The sequence below is a fragment of the Limanda limanda genome, chromosome 13 (assembly GCF_963576545.1).
Source record: "Limanda limanda chromosome 13, fLimLim1.1, whole genome shotgun sequence".
NCBI lineage: Eukaryota > Metazoa > Chordata > Actinopteri > Pleuronectiformes > Pleuronectidae > Limanda > Limanda limanda.
The window spans coordinates 18,462,042-18,477,018 of NC_083648.1; positions in this window are offsets into that span (position 1 = coordinate 18,462,042).

Genomic DNA, 14,977 nt, shown 5'->3' on the forward strand with positions numbered 1-14,977 from the left:
TAACACATCTACATTAAGGAAACTGCACAAAAGCAACTGAACAACATTTTAAGAACATTACTAAAATATGCTTATTTGCTTTCAAGAGTTTGATAATAACATCAATACCACGTTTGTCTGTGTATGCTAAACACAAAGATGGTCCAGTAGATGGTAAGCTTAGTTAAGCTATTGTGTACATTTTTATTGAGGTTTTTTTGGTGGCTATCAGCTAACACATTATAAAAAATCTTATTAAATATTTAGTTTTACACTTGCAGACTGATTTTGATACCACTGGACAGAGCAGATTTGCTGCATGTTTCCACTTATTTTGTGCAAACTAGCTGCGGGTCGTCGCTCAATATTAAACCAAGGGTATCCATTTTTAATTGTCTTGTATTGTTTTGAAACGAGGTCCCTGGTCTGGGATAAATGTGCAGAGCCACAAAGTTCACAGCTTCGGAAATTCAACTTACAATAGCATGTATTACTGTTACCCAAGGAATGAGTTGAAGGTTTGAGTGCAATGTGGAGCCGAGAGTGACCAGTGACAAGTGGGACCAGAGGTCTGCCACACATATGGTACCAGTGGAAACAAATCCTCAAGTGGCAGCATCCATAGAGGGCCACTTGTAATGTTGCCTCAGGAGAGACAGGCTGTGCCCAAGAGGTGTGCCCCCCCCCCCCCCCCACTGGAGAACCCGGGTGCTGACAGATTAAGGCACTGAAGCTGGTTTTAGCCACTCTGTCGGCGCCTGGATCTGTCCAGGATCAGTCACCCTTGCCCACTCGGTGTAACCAATGAAACGGAGCAAAATTTTTCTCTGCTTTTAAAAACAAGTTATTCCTCAGCAGCCTTTGACATACTTGATAAATATAATGGAGTGAGGATGAGGATGTCATTAAGGGGAACCAAATGGATGAGAACATCTTATGTGACCAGAGCCAGGGGATATGGCAGGGGTGTTGGTTACACAGGGCTGTTTTCCAATCAACTTCATAACATATTCTGACCAGATGATATACGCTCCTCAAGTTCGCCATAGAACTGTGGTTCTAGGACGAAGCTCAAACACAGGATGATCAGAGGCTAAGCACATTTGCTTCTGATAGTATTGCTGTTTAAACCACAATCGCAAGGAGCGGACTTACTTAGACTCAAAATCGTTATAGTTGGAGCAGCCAGAACGTAATTGATCTACATCTCTATGGCTTCTTTCTTAGGATGGGAGAGGTTTCTACCAACTGGTAGGTCAGGAAGCTCCAGGAGGTACAGTAGGTCTATTGCACAATCATGTGAAGAACTCCAACAGATCGTCATACTGAGAGGGAACTATGGACAAGTCAAGGGATTCAGAAAAGGATGAGGAGGGAGTGACATCTGCAGGACAGATTCCAGGCATAAAGATTGATCGAATGAACTCGTACTCACTATCTGGGGAACGTTATCTCAACCAAAGTCGACCAAGAACTGGAGGAGCCTGAATTGGATGAGATGAGGTTGTTTTGGATTTGCTAACAAAGGACACCAGAGAGTAAGAGAAGCAGAGGTTCTGTACAGTGTGTGACGAGGGCCAGGGGTCTTCCATGTAATGGATTGACATCTAGGGGGATATCAAGCGGCTTGACAAAAATGCCGGGGTGGGATGCAAGGTTTTCATCCAAGATATGCTAATCTGCTCTTGAGTCGACTGAAGTCAAGCTCGGCAAAGACTGTTCAACACAGGGTGGCTTGATGAATTTATTCTGGGTCGAGGAATGAAAGAGGAGTCTCCCTGCCTCCTCTTTTAGACAAAGACAGCATGTGACATGGAAATGACCAGTCCAACCAGCGGCATAGGCACTCGTCCACTTTCATCCAATGGGGGCATTCAGGTGGAGAAAAACGGCTACGACCTAGCTGCATGGGATCATCTCCTGGTAAGAGGCAGAGCTTGGAGCTGCTTTGGGTTAGTAAGGGGGGGGGGACTTGATCTGGTGAGAGGAGGTGAAGTAGGAGTGCAGGTAGTGGACAGCTTGCTCTCTCCCTACAGTCCTTAAAGAGGTGGTTATCCAACTTGTTTTTACAAGATTCCTTCTTCATCATGATTTTTCTTTTTTTTATTAAGTTCAGGGCCAAACACACAGAGTGGATAAGGCAGGATGCTAGGATAGAGAAGAAGTACACCTCAAAACATTATTATTGGTAGTACTAGTAGTAGTATTGGAGGTCAGGAAGGAGTGTTAATGTGTGTCAAGCAGCTTCATATCCACACACACTCAGTGACACATACACGTACTAGACACACACACAGGGCAGATGCTGAGTGATAAGCGGGAGCTTTGGCTTGGAAGTGTTGCGAGCCTCGGAGGAAACATGAGTTAGACTAATGTGTGTGTCTGTTTAACAAGCATGCTGGTGATGGGAGGCAGGGGCTCATTGAAGGGGAAGAGTTTATGGAGAGGACGACCCCACGGGAGGCATCAGAAATAATAGCTGACGATATGTCATAACATTCCAGACAGCTTGATTTACAAGACAAGAGGGAGCCTCCGCTCGGATACTAACTGGAGAGCAACGGAGCACTCGAAGGACCAGGAAACCGGTTTTCGATCAATGCGTTTCAATTTAGTCCTGTGTTTCACATTTAAATGTTGAATCATGAAAGCACATGGACTTTGTTGGCTTTACATTTCCACATGTGCATTTGTTTGTTTGCTGCGTTGCCTAACTGGACGTCCACAGGCACGGTCATAAAAAGTATCTTGCCTAAAAGAGACCTGGGTGGGTAGCTGGAGAATTCTTTAACTCTAAATGATGTCTCCTGAGAGCCCTTGAAACCCTGTGCAATCAGCATGGGGAGCATTCATTTGGAAAAATCAAGAGTGTGGCTATGTTCTGTTGTAGACATCAAGTGATGTGATACCAATCCAGCAATGTAATACGACACCTGCAAACCAAATGAGATCCGACACCACTGTTTGAATTGGCTGTCACGGCATGTGAAGATATTTAACAGCCTCTCTAACCCGAATCGTACGATTGCCCTGCTTTGTCTCAGAGGTTGACTGATGGCTTTTTAATGCAATACCGACATTTTGAGACGAAAGCCAGAGTGTCAGTAATTCATCTGTAACTTGTGCCTATTTTCATGTCAGAAGTAGCAAATATTAAGTCTTTCCATCGGGTTTTCACTTTTGACAGGCTGGAAAATCCTTTCAATCAGGATGAACTGCAGACCATCTTTTGACACTAATAATAGCACAAAATAACCGAAACCGATTGAATGACAAAATCCTGCCAGGGACTCAGGGTGACGACCCTGACATTTAGTGGAACTTTGAGATATATCAAATATCTGACCGGGGAATAACTTGAGAGAAATCATGACTGACGTTACCAAAATAAACGAAAAGGCTAGAAAATAACACATCATTTCAGTTTTTAGAGAATTTCAGTTGTGGCCAGAGAGGAATCGTAATCACATAAGCAGTCAAAAAAACTAACCAACAGTGACTGCTATTGAATATAAGTGTTCAGCATATACATCTGCAAACAAATAGATCGGTTTGTTTTGCTACTCCAGAGGATTGTCCATCGTGCGATAAAGCAAAATTAAGTGACTGATAAGATGATTCAGAATAATTCAGACGTGGCTATTGCTCCTCGCTATCAGCCATAATCAACAGCATCATCCTATTTCATTTTGAGAGCTGTGTGCTGCACAATAAAATGCTCAGGGTCGCATCAAGATTAACAACAAGATAGCCTTTTGGATTTACATAAAGTCTTTCTATAATGAGTACTGCTGGCAAAGCCCCCTCCCCCCTCTCTCCACACACAACTACACACGCAATAAACAACGCAATACAACCATAAGGTTGCAAATTCTCCACTCCCTCATTATTGCCGCAGCGGCAGTGACGCAGTATAAGGATCAAGGTGTTTTAGGGAGATGAAAGAGGAGATGCTGAGGATTTACAATGCCTCCCAGATCACTGATAATTCACAGCGTAAACAAAACTTTGCCTGGGGTTCACACCACCAGGGAGTTGGGATTTAGTCTCCTTATTCTGCATCATCCTCCTTAAACTGGCAGCATTAGAGAGGCAGACAGAAGCAATCCTGATGAGACCCACCAGAGCTCCACATTGCCACATCTGAACAAAATACCCTCGCCTCAGATTTCCAGGTACACGGGAGCTCGTGGACTGGAACCTTGTGGACCCTGCACTCATTATCCCACTGTGGATGGAAACTGATGCTTTCTCAAAGTGGCTCTAGAGCTGAACATACTGTATAATAGTCCATTAATCAGTGGCTCGGGAATACTTGTAAGCTCGCAGTTTGAGGATCTTTGAAGTGCAATCATACTTAGTGATAATCGCCCGGGCCACTCGGCATTGTATCCAAAGCCCCCACGGCCGTGTAAGTGTGCCATACCATTGCTCTTTTGTTTTCTGTGTGAATGGCATACATTAAAAGGCCAGCCGATGTGCAATGTGCAGTAAGCCGTGGGAGAGTATTTCACCATCTCATTAGCAGAAGCCTCTATCTTGCCATCTCTCCGCTGCAGTTTCCCCCCTCAAATGTTTACCCCCCCAAAACTTCCCACAAACATTACCCGAGCTGCTTTAATTATAAATGGACACACTCTCTGTTTCTTAAGGGAATCGCATTATTGCACGAAACTCTAACTAACGCAGCCTCAACGTTTGTGTCCTAACGCCGAGGTGGTCGACACAGTAACTGTTAAAGCCGGCACCAGCCGTGGCACGTATTTGGCCCAAATGGTGATTTCAACTGACAGACTCATATATTCAACGTTATTAATATTTCAAATCATAAACAAACAATTAGTTCTGTTCATTTATTCAGCAGTGTTGGGTGACACCTCTGAGCCTGGCAGCACTTCCAGCACTCCCCGATCATATTAATCAAACTGGGGCTGACGCACACACAAAAAAAGAAAAAAAAAAGGCATCTGGAGACCGTTTTGCGATTAACAGAGAATAAGTTCTCTGATAGCAGCACTCGGTATCAGCACTTTTGGCCTGTGGGGACTGTTGGAAAGCAGAAGCTGCCATAATCGGACAAACAGCAATCTCACAGCCAGGAGTTCTGTAGCCTGTTATTGAGGTAAACCTGGCACATCCAAAGGACAGCTTAAAAAAACCTAAGCTGGATGAAGTAGCCTGAATATGTCTGGAAATCAAGAGCCACCTCTCTGAATACTCACTCACTTGCAGAATAAATAAGAGGATCAATAGACCCAGCAATTGTTCCTATTAGATTTTTATGCCTGCCGTTGCTGTAATGACTGTCGTTGTAATTCCAGTCCCAGGCTCCGGGTTCCTGGAGCACAGGGAGGTCACGTTCCTGATGACTCAGCCGGTGACTAACCCCACCTCAAGTGAAAATTAACTACCTACCTAAATGTCCTCTGAAAGTTGTTGTGTCTTCCCTCACTGAGCTGTCTCTTCAATTAAGGACAGATTCTGCAAAGCAAAGCCAGGTTGCCTGCACAGCGGCTGCAGCCAAAGATTCAGCTTAACTGGGTCACGGCAAATCCAGTCAGATGGTCGGGGCACATCGCGTCTTTTGCTTGTGGACCAGGTTAAGGCCACTGAGCTTTAGTGAAGCTACACACACTGACTCACAAATACACACGCACGCACACACAAAGTGACAAACCAGGTCCTGATCACCTGAAGGGCAGAGAGATGAGATCATTGGCTTTTTTTTTCCTTTTATAAATATCTTTCTGTTGTTTCTAAAATAAAAAAACAAAGAAAAAGCAAGTCTAAAGCCACGTACGGCCGAGATGAACTTCTGGTTAGTTTGGACGTTCGCCATTTCAACGTGTGTTCAGACTTAATGCAGTGTGAATTATAGACGTGACACCATTACATAGAAAATCACTGGGAATATGTTAATGGCATGAATAGACACAGGGCGTTAATTAGTGCAAAGGTGCATTTGCACAAGTTGAAGATGCTTCAGCTTGAGTGAAAAACGATTACTTCTCCTGGTGATTTGAGAGACAGGAAAGAGACGAAAGGAAAATAACAGGAGACGGAGTTCCTGGTGAATGCAGATGCACGTCCACATAATACCACAAATGCATGGTCCCTGCACACTGTTGTTTACCGAATCCAACCCAAATCCAAAAGGCATTCGTTTTAATGTTTCCAAAACTCACCTCGAGCCCGATTTTCTCCCAAATTACACGCACATGCATTGTAAAAAATCTAGTTTTTAGCCCAGCCAACAATATAATTTCCAAATTTTGTGTCTGAACACTAGGGATGGGTATCGTTTGGTTTTTATCCGATACCGGTTCCTAACCGATACTTTTAAAACGATACCGGTGCCTAAACGGTGCCTGAACCGATACTTTTTTCAAAAAAGTGCACAAAACGATGCTTGACTAAGAAAGGCTTTTTATATTGCCAAATATATTAACTGTTTAAAGCAGATTATAAATATAAATAAATACAAAACCCTTTTTAACTTAAAACTATGAATAACATACGAACTGTTAAAATTTTTTTACACTATACTTAAATAAATAAAAATAAAGACAAAACACACACACTCTGACTCGTGACTCTGACTTCGGTGCCTGAGCCAAATGAAGACTGAGGGTCGCTTTCCCGTCACTCAGAGACCCCCGTACCTCCGCGGCTGGGGCTCGCAGGCAGGCTTCGGCCCCCCGCCTTCGTCCCCCTAAAATGCGGTCGCTGTTATGAAACATTTCTCGGCGTGGTCTTCGTTCCTCCCGCCCCGAGCCTTTCCAAGCCGACCCGGAGCCGGTCGCGGCACACCGCCACGGAGGAAATGCGCCCGGGGGGGGGTGAGGTGCGCGGAGACAAGAGTCTGTCCACCGGCGGCCGCGGGGTCCGCGGGGGGGGGGGGGCCCGGCGGGAGCCGCCGCTTCCCGTGAAGGAAGGAGCGGAAGTGTGAGGAGGCGGGACGAGCGGAGACCTCAGGCTTCGATTGGCTCAGGCACCGAAATGAGGCACCGGAATCTCCGTTGCATTTCGGTCCGGGTAGGTACCGGTTGTATTGTATTGGTTCCATATTGGTTCCATATTGGAACCGGTTCTCGGTACCCAACCCTACTGAACACAGCAAAAGTGTTCCGGACAGGCTCAAGTCAGGTATCCACATTCTAACTCAAAGTACAGTTTACATTCATTTGATGAGCATAAAGACGGACAAATAAGACATTTCACTTGATGAGGGCGCTAGAGGAGAAGTCAAGGGATGAGCAGAGTCATTCAAATCAATCAAATTTCATGAGATATCAGAAGTAGAAATTTCAACCCCAGTGTTTTATCGCAGGAGAATGTCTCAAAACTGTACTAAATTATACTGTATATAGATGAGATATTTCACTTGATAGGCAAACATGTTGACCTGCTGGTGGCGCCGGATGAAAGGTCTGGGTATCACCAACCATAGTCAGTGGGATTCATCCTCTGGGCGCCATGAATGTTTGTCAGAAAATGATTTGTCGGTGTTGAGATATTTCCCTTAATAGTAAAAATGTGTTGACCTGCTGGTGGCGCTGGATGAAAAACAGGCAATCACCAGGATTCATGCTCTGGTAACCATGAAGGTCTGTACAAATATATTTGTAGATGTTGAGATATTTCACTTCCACAGTCAATGGGATTCATGCTCTGGGAACCATGAATGTCTTTACATTCCCCCCATTAGTTGTTGAGATGTTTTATTCTGGGACCAAAGTCACAGATCTACCATCAGACGAGCAATTCCATCCCTGAAGTCATGCCGCTAGCACTGCCCGTACACAAACAGCTGAGTTGATGCGTCTCGACTTCGACTCCAGCAGCCGACAGACCAAAAGAAATCACAGATACCAAACTCCCTCTCCCTCAAATGTATTCGGCTTTGAACTAAACTGCAGCTCCTCACATTGTTTTCTGTCACTCACACGAGCGACTCTTCAAACACTCCTGTGCCCTTGTTATGCTGCGCTGCCAGACTGCCATTCAGGGCTTTCACCCTTAATTTCCGCACACATTCATCAGGCCCGATAACAGGGCTAATTTCGGGGTAAATAATTGTCACCTGCCCGTGTCCCTGGCAGCGGGTGCGTGCCACGTCTTTAATGACTCCTCACTCGGCTTCCAAACACTGCAGGACCTGAAAAGCAATAACGAAGGAGGGGAAAAGTGAGTGTTCTTTGAAAGTGAAACGTGTGTGTTCTTCCCTGCAGGTGAATGCATCTTCGCTCCGAGCATGCACATTTCTCACATGATGATGAAAGAGCAGTTCAAATCTGCCTGAAGATGAAAGAGATGTCTGCACTGCTCTCTGGATTCATTATTCTCAATTCAGGTGTCTTTTTTACACGCTCGTCTCCTCCACCATACCTCGCATCTATCCACCCTCTCGTGCTCGCTACTCAACAAACCCCCACCACCACCACCACTCACATGTCAGACCCCTCTCTCCGTGGCTCAATGAAGTCATCTACACTCAGACACGTCCACTAATAGGATCGCATTGATGCTCAGACGACTTTGATGGGGAAATTGAGACAAATCGTCTGAGTTTCTCAGTGGTTGCTGCATTGGGTCGTCCTGCACTAAACGATTTCGTAGCAAATCTCACTCTCAACATGCAGGGATTTAACAGACGAGGGGATGCTTTGGCAAAATGCATTTCCACACTATCACGTCCTAATAAACCGAAGGTCACATGTGTTTGAGTGCCATCATTTTTGGTTTATTTCACACCTGCAGGTTTATTTGAAGCCACTGTCAAACATTTCATTGTGTTTTTATTTTTCATGACGCTCATGCTGGGTAAATTGGGGGGAGGTTTTGCGGGTCAGGCTGCATGTTGTGCTATTAGCCTTTGTTTTGTCTCCTCGTGTTTTGTTTTCTTACATTGATTTCCATCATATATTTTCCCGACTGACTCCTCGTCAGATCTACGTCGGCACATCTCTGTAGATTTCTTTCTCACAGACGACTTTTATGATGAAGGGCGAGACTGTATGAATAAATCTGACTCCGAGCAAACAGCTCCTATACTTTGTAATTGTATTGAATGTACAATGTAGACTTGAAAAGAAGTAAGGCGAGTCTGCAGAGAAGATGAAATATCTTTGAAAAGAATCAAATGAAAGCATGAAGTATTCACTTCACTGTGTGTGTAGCACAGGTTTTTGCCATTGTGACAGAATGACAGTGAAGAAAGATAACAAGGCTCAGGAATGAGAGTGTCTCTAATGGTCGTACCTGCTGATGTTACTCCGTTAGTCATCCTGATGGAATGACAGAGTTGATAACCTCGTCTCCTCTCTATCCATCAATGGCCATCCTCCTTATGATGCCCACTCATCTCCTGCGGGAAGAGAAGAGAAGAGAAGAGAAGAGAAGAGAAGAGAAGAGAAGAGAAGAGAAGAGAAGAGAAGAGAAGAGAAGAGAAGAGAAGAGAAGAGAAGAGAAGAGAAGAGAAGAGAAGAGAAGAGAAGAGATGTACTGGGTCTATTTCATGGATCGTAAAGCATCAAAGACATGCAGGGTGACAGCGACAGTTCTGACTGGAGACGTCATCCTCGTAAAGGCTCCCGAAGATGATGGAGTGAATGAGCAACGATATCCTAAATTCTGTGGCCTGGGTGTCTCACTTGAAGGTTTGGATGGGATAAAGGAATAGTGTGTTTTAACCAGTGATGGACTAAGTGAATGTTGAGAATAAATGTCTCTCACATTTGCAGCATTTCTCACACATTTCTTGGCGGTGACTGCTGTACAGTGGCCTGATCATGAAAAAGGATTTCCATTTCATTTGTTGGGCACTATCCCAGTCTCATAGAATATCTCAACTACAGAAAATGATTTGGGGGCCACAGAAGGTGTGGAAATATGAAGAAGATATCACTGTAAAATGATTGTTACATTTCACATAACTAACAACCATCACAATGACCCTCAAGCTGCATCCATTTATGTCCACTGAAGCAATACATCAAGATTTATGAAGTTTCTCTTAAAACCAACAGCCCATTTATGCACCCAGAACAATTAGAAATGATCTGGTCAGCTGATGAATGTAACTCTCATATTATTAATAATATAATAATAATAATATAGCTCTGTTTTGTTCTCCACCAACTAGTGCTTTAGCAGCTTCATACTTTAGTATGTTCACCAGCTGGCCATTTGGTCTGAGAGCTGTTAGGTTAAAACTAAATTTTAAGTTGTGGGTCATACAATCAAAACAATGAGCTGAAAGACACTAAAACTAGAACTCCTTGTTGAGAAATATGAAATAATTCTCTTTTGGTCTGTCACTAGTCTTTGCACTGTACATCAATTTTTTTCATTAAAATATTGATGAGAGCAGATTTAACCAAAATCCTTTAATCTAAACCCTAATAACAACCAAATAGTTAGTTCTTTTTTTGTACAAACTTTAATATAATATATTTAATCACAATCACCTGAACCTAAACAGAGGAACAAAATCAATTGTTTTTGTCTGAGCATGTTAAAAAAATTAACCTCTGGACCTCCAGCAGAGCTCCGAGACTCTCTGGAAGTCATATCAAATTCTTCTATCAGGACAAATAATAACTCCTCCTCTTTCATGTCAGCCAAGCTTTTTGTTTTTTTATTGAAAATATAGTGCAGATATCAATGGTAACCACATAATTCAATATATGGATCTGTAAAAGGACATTTAGTGACTATAAAACATCCTTCTGTGTAAAGAAAGTTACTAAAATGACTAAACACAGTCGAAGGGACATTTTTGCTCTTTATATCTTTATGGAACTGCACATCCTTCACAGATGGATTATTGGGACTAAATGCTGTAGAAGAATTACATGATTGTACGAATGCATGCGAGACATTGAGTGGCTTCAATGATGGACCTGTGTATCACCTTTACCCATCATATCAGGTAACAGCTCTCATCTGTGTGTGATTTTCATGAGAGGCCCCTTCAGTATAACCCTGGTCTCTTCAGACATGTTATCCTCTATTAGTGAGATGTTATTCCCAATTAAACATGATAAGAGCTGACTGTGTTTTCATAAGCTTTAATATATATCTCCTGGCCTATGAGTTCTCTGAGAGCCAACATGCAGTGGGTGGAGGGGGATTACGATTAGCTTTAAGCTCTGCTTCATTCTCGCTGCCCTTGTCCGTCCTCAGTGGTCTGTCCTTAGCGGGCGAGACGCCCCAGTGAGCTGAGGGAACATACATTTATATCAGCAGTGTGGTCGTTAGAGCCCTCCCAGAGTTTTCATCTGACTCCAGCTTAAAGAAAAAACTGACACTTTAAGCTGTGCCGCAATTAAGCGGCTCACTTTTTGGTCGGCCCTCCACGAGGACCGTTACCATATGCTAATTTGGCAACTGAGGACTTGGCAATGACTTAAGGGGGTGAACTATATGTAAGTTTTATTACCGCAATGGCAGATGGTTAATGACCCTTAACGATGATAAAATATCTGATAATGATCAAACTCTAAGAACTCCTGCTGCAAAATGGGTGCGAGGAGACAAATAATTGAGCAGCCCTCTGTCTGTGAGGAGCTCGGAAACATTTTAGATACATCACGGAGACAAAATCACGGCAGCTACGAAAGCGCCGGTGTCACGTGTTCTGCCGAGGCCTGAACCTATAGTGCTCCAGACTGACAGGATGAGAATATGTTAAAACTGAGAGCAGTATTTCATGTTTCTTGAATATTCAATGTTTCTAATTAAAATGCTCCATTATGCATGCTGCAAATATACAAAGCTCCCGGAACAACAGCGTGGTCGTGAATATTGTACCTGCTCCGACGTCTCTGCGGCTGCTTGCTCGCATTTCTTTCATTAGAGCAGTGAAAGTTAAAAGCCTCTTTAGTTGGATTGTTGGATTTCTTAACAAACAGATATATCTTTCAAGAAAACACTGCGATCTATAAAGCTCCTGTCGTCTAAGTGCTGCACTCTCTCAGCATAAATTCATTAATTATTGCTGCATAAAAATGGCGATTATTAGTGAAAGTCTTAGTGTCGCCTGCTGAGAAATGTCAGCTAATGGTGTAAGAGCGCCGCCTTCCAAATGGCTCCCTCTGACTGAGAAGACAAATCAAGTCGTTTGCAAGGTAGATACAAAACTTCAATGGCTTTTGTCTCCATTTCGGAAATTACAGTGATCCTCCGCAGCATTAAAACCTGCTCCCTGTTGTTATATTGTGGCTGATCAGTGTATAAAGGTTCACGAGGGCTAAACAAATAACTAACAAGATCTTCTTTTTGCAATATAGCCTGTAAATTTAAAGTATGGCCACCGAAGTTTTGGAAAATATACCTCCTGTCTCTTTACATTTCTCACCAGCTCGAGAATCACAATCATCGGTAATGGGTGTGCCAAGATAATGCGATATCAAAAGATTTATAACAATCAAACAGTGGATCGGCCTCGGAGATTGAGCCATTTCACAGACCAGGGGACAGACATCACTATTGCCTTAACTACAGCCCCCATTTCCACTTCTCATTGCCGGAGAGAATACTGATACGAGCTATCATCTTCAGACAGGTGCTCTTATGGCCATCATCCATTCCCATTAGGTCTCAATCACACTCAGTGATCCCGCAAGACAAAATAGGTCCAGAAGAAGGCAACCTTATAGTAAAGATGTATTAAACTTTCTGCACTGAAATGTATTCATAGCGGAGAATTGCCCATTCTGCTGTAGTGTTCACCTTGGCTTTTTGTTCAAGTACATTCAGAGGGAAGAGGAAAGCGGCGCAGGCACAGTTGAGGATGATTGGATTTATTTAAAGCTAAATGCTGGCATACATGATAAAATATGCTTACACATGCACAGCTGCACCCAGTGGATAACACATGAAAGCGTTATATACATTTTCCTGTGTTGTCTGCTGTAGAAATACACAAGATAATGTGGTCCTTTGGGGGGGGGATGCAAGACAAACACAACACAAAGCATCCAGGGGCTTCTGCAGGGTGGAAGAATTGATCGGAAAGAAACAAAAACAGCATTCCCGTGCTCGTTTCTATTCATCTCTCATATCTGCAGGAAAGGGTTTGTGTATTAAAATTAAGACACATTGAGTAGCTCGCAGGCATGCACACTCACAAAATCCTATTATATATGACATAAAGCGCTAAGTGTGTCTAAGGCCTTGCATTTAATGGTTCATTTGTGCTCGGTGCCCGATGTCTCTTTACTTTGTGTTGCTCGAAGCAACCTTCTGTAAGGACCGAATGCAATTTGCGTCGGAACTCTTCACTGTCGGCTCAGAGTTTTCTTTTCTTTTCTTCTGCAGAGTTAGTGTTTCTCTGCCGTCCTGAACTCAGCCAAAGGACTGTTGTCATGTTCATGTCAAGTGAGAAGTGGAGCTTTAACAGGTGCTGCACGACTGACACACACTGATCACAGGCGACACAACACAGATGTGACTGTGCTTCCATCTGCTGGACTAACGCAGAAGTACTGAAGTAAATGCAAGAGAGAGAGAGAGGGGGGGGGGGAGAGAGAGAGAGAGAGAGAGAGAGAGAGAGAGAGAGAGAGAGAGAGAGAGAGAGAGAGAGAGAGAGAGAGAGAGAGAGAGATTGATTGACAGAAAGACAGAATAGTCTTTTACAAATACTTTTACTAACCTCTATGCTCTGGAGTCATGTGAGGAGACATTCTAGAGAGTTCACAGCCCAGTCGTTCTTTGATGCTTCAGACCAACAGATAAGAAGAAGACATTTTTTAATTTGTTTTGATGTTTTGACGTGTGAACACATCTAACTGGATGGCATTTAGAGTAACGCACAAACCTGCCTTATCTCAGTCTGCGGGAAGGAGGCAGTTTTCTTTGTGATTAGTACTGAGGCTTTACATCAGGTGCATTACTGAGGTTTGTTTTGTTTCCACTCTAGACTTTGGAAACTGGAGGAAACACTATATGTTAGAGGTAGAAGGCTGAAGGTTGATGCAAAATTTGCTGTCTTCATGATTGAGAATTTTTTTATTGTAAACAGCATAATGATCTATTTTGTAAGCTAGAAAAGATGTGAAAAGTCTGAATTGGCAGTAATGTACATTAGCAGTTACCTGGAGAAAGCCTGGGACAAGAGAGAAAAACGTCTGCATCGAGTCCATTTATAAATAAATAAGTAATAATCCTGTAAAGTTCATTTAGAATTTCTTTTCATTTTTCTTTCTTCTTTGTATGTCCTTTCTTATCCTTTTTTCTATATATTTTGTAATACCAGAATAATAATTAGGGATTTGAAAATAAGGGGTGTTGTATTCCCATGAAGCGGATAGGCCAAAAACATTGGCATGACACAGAAATAGGAAATTCATATTTGAAATTCATATTGTAAAGTCTAAATAACTCCACAGCGGTTTCAGGAGGCATGTGGCTAATGGCCACTGCTCTGGTCCCACAGGGGACAGCAGAGTTCAGAGCTCGCTGCTGAAGCCGGATGTGATTTCGCAACACACTTATCTTTGAGATAAAAAAAACTATTGTCACCCATGTGACAAATGTTGTCAGATGAAGTGATGCATTATATTTCTCCCAGTGGAGCACAAATTCCCACACACGATCACCGAGCCTGGAATGAGGCAACATGGGAAGTTTGTTGATCATCGCTGTCTCATTCATTCTCGAATAATGAAAAGTTCCCAAACAGCAACGCGGTAAAAGCTTCTTTTCATGCAATTAGAAATGTATCAACACCACAAAACCTATTGTATATGAAGAGCTCATTTAAATGTTCTTATCCTATCAGTTTCTTGAATAGCTTAATTTACATTTCATTTCTTGCTGTTTAAATCGAAAACATTTTTGATTTAAAAATTATATATACATTTTTTATATGAGTTTTAGAAGACATAGGTTTACTGTAGAATTGTAAACATTTTCAAAAATCTAAATGAGTTTCTCTCCAACACTAATGACTAAAACTAAACATTTGACATGCAAATAAAATGATAATATAAGC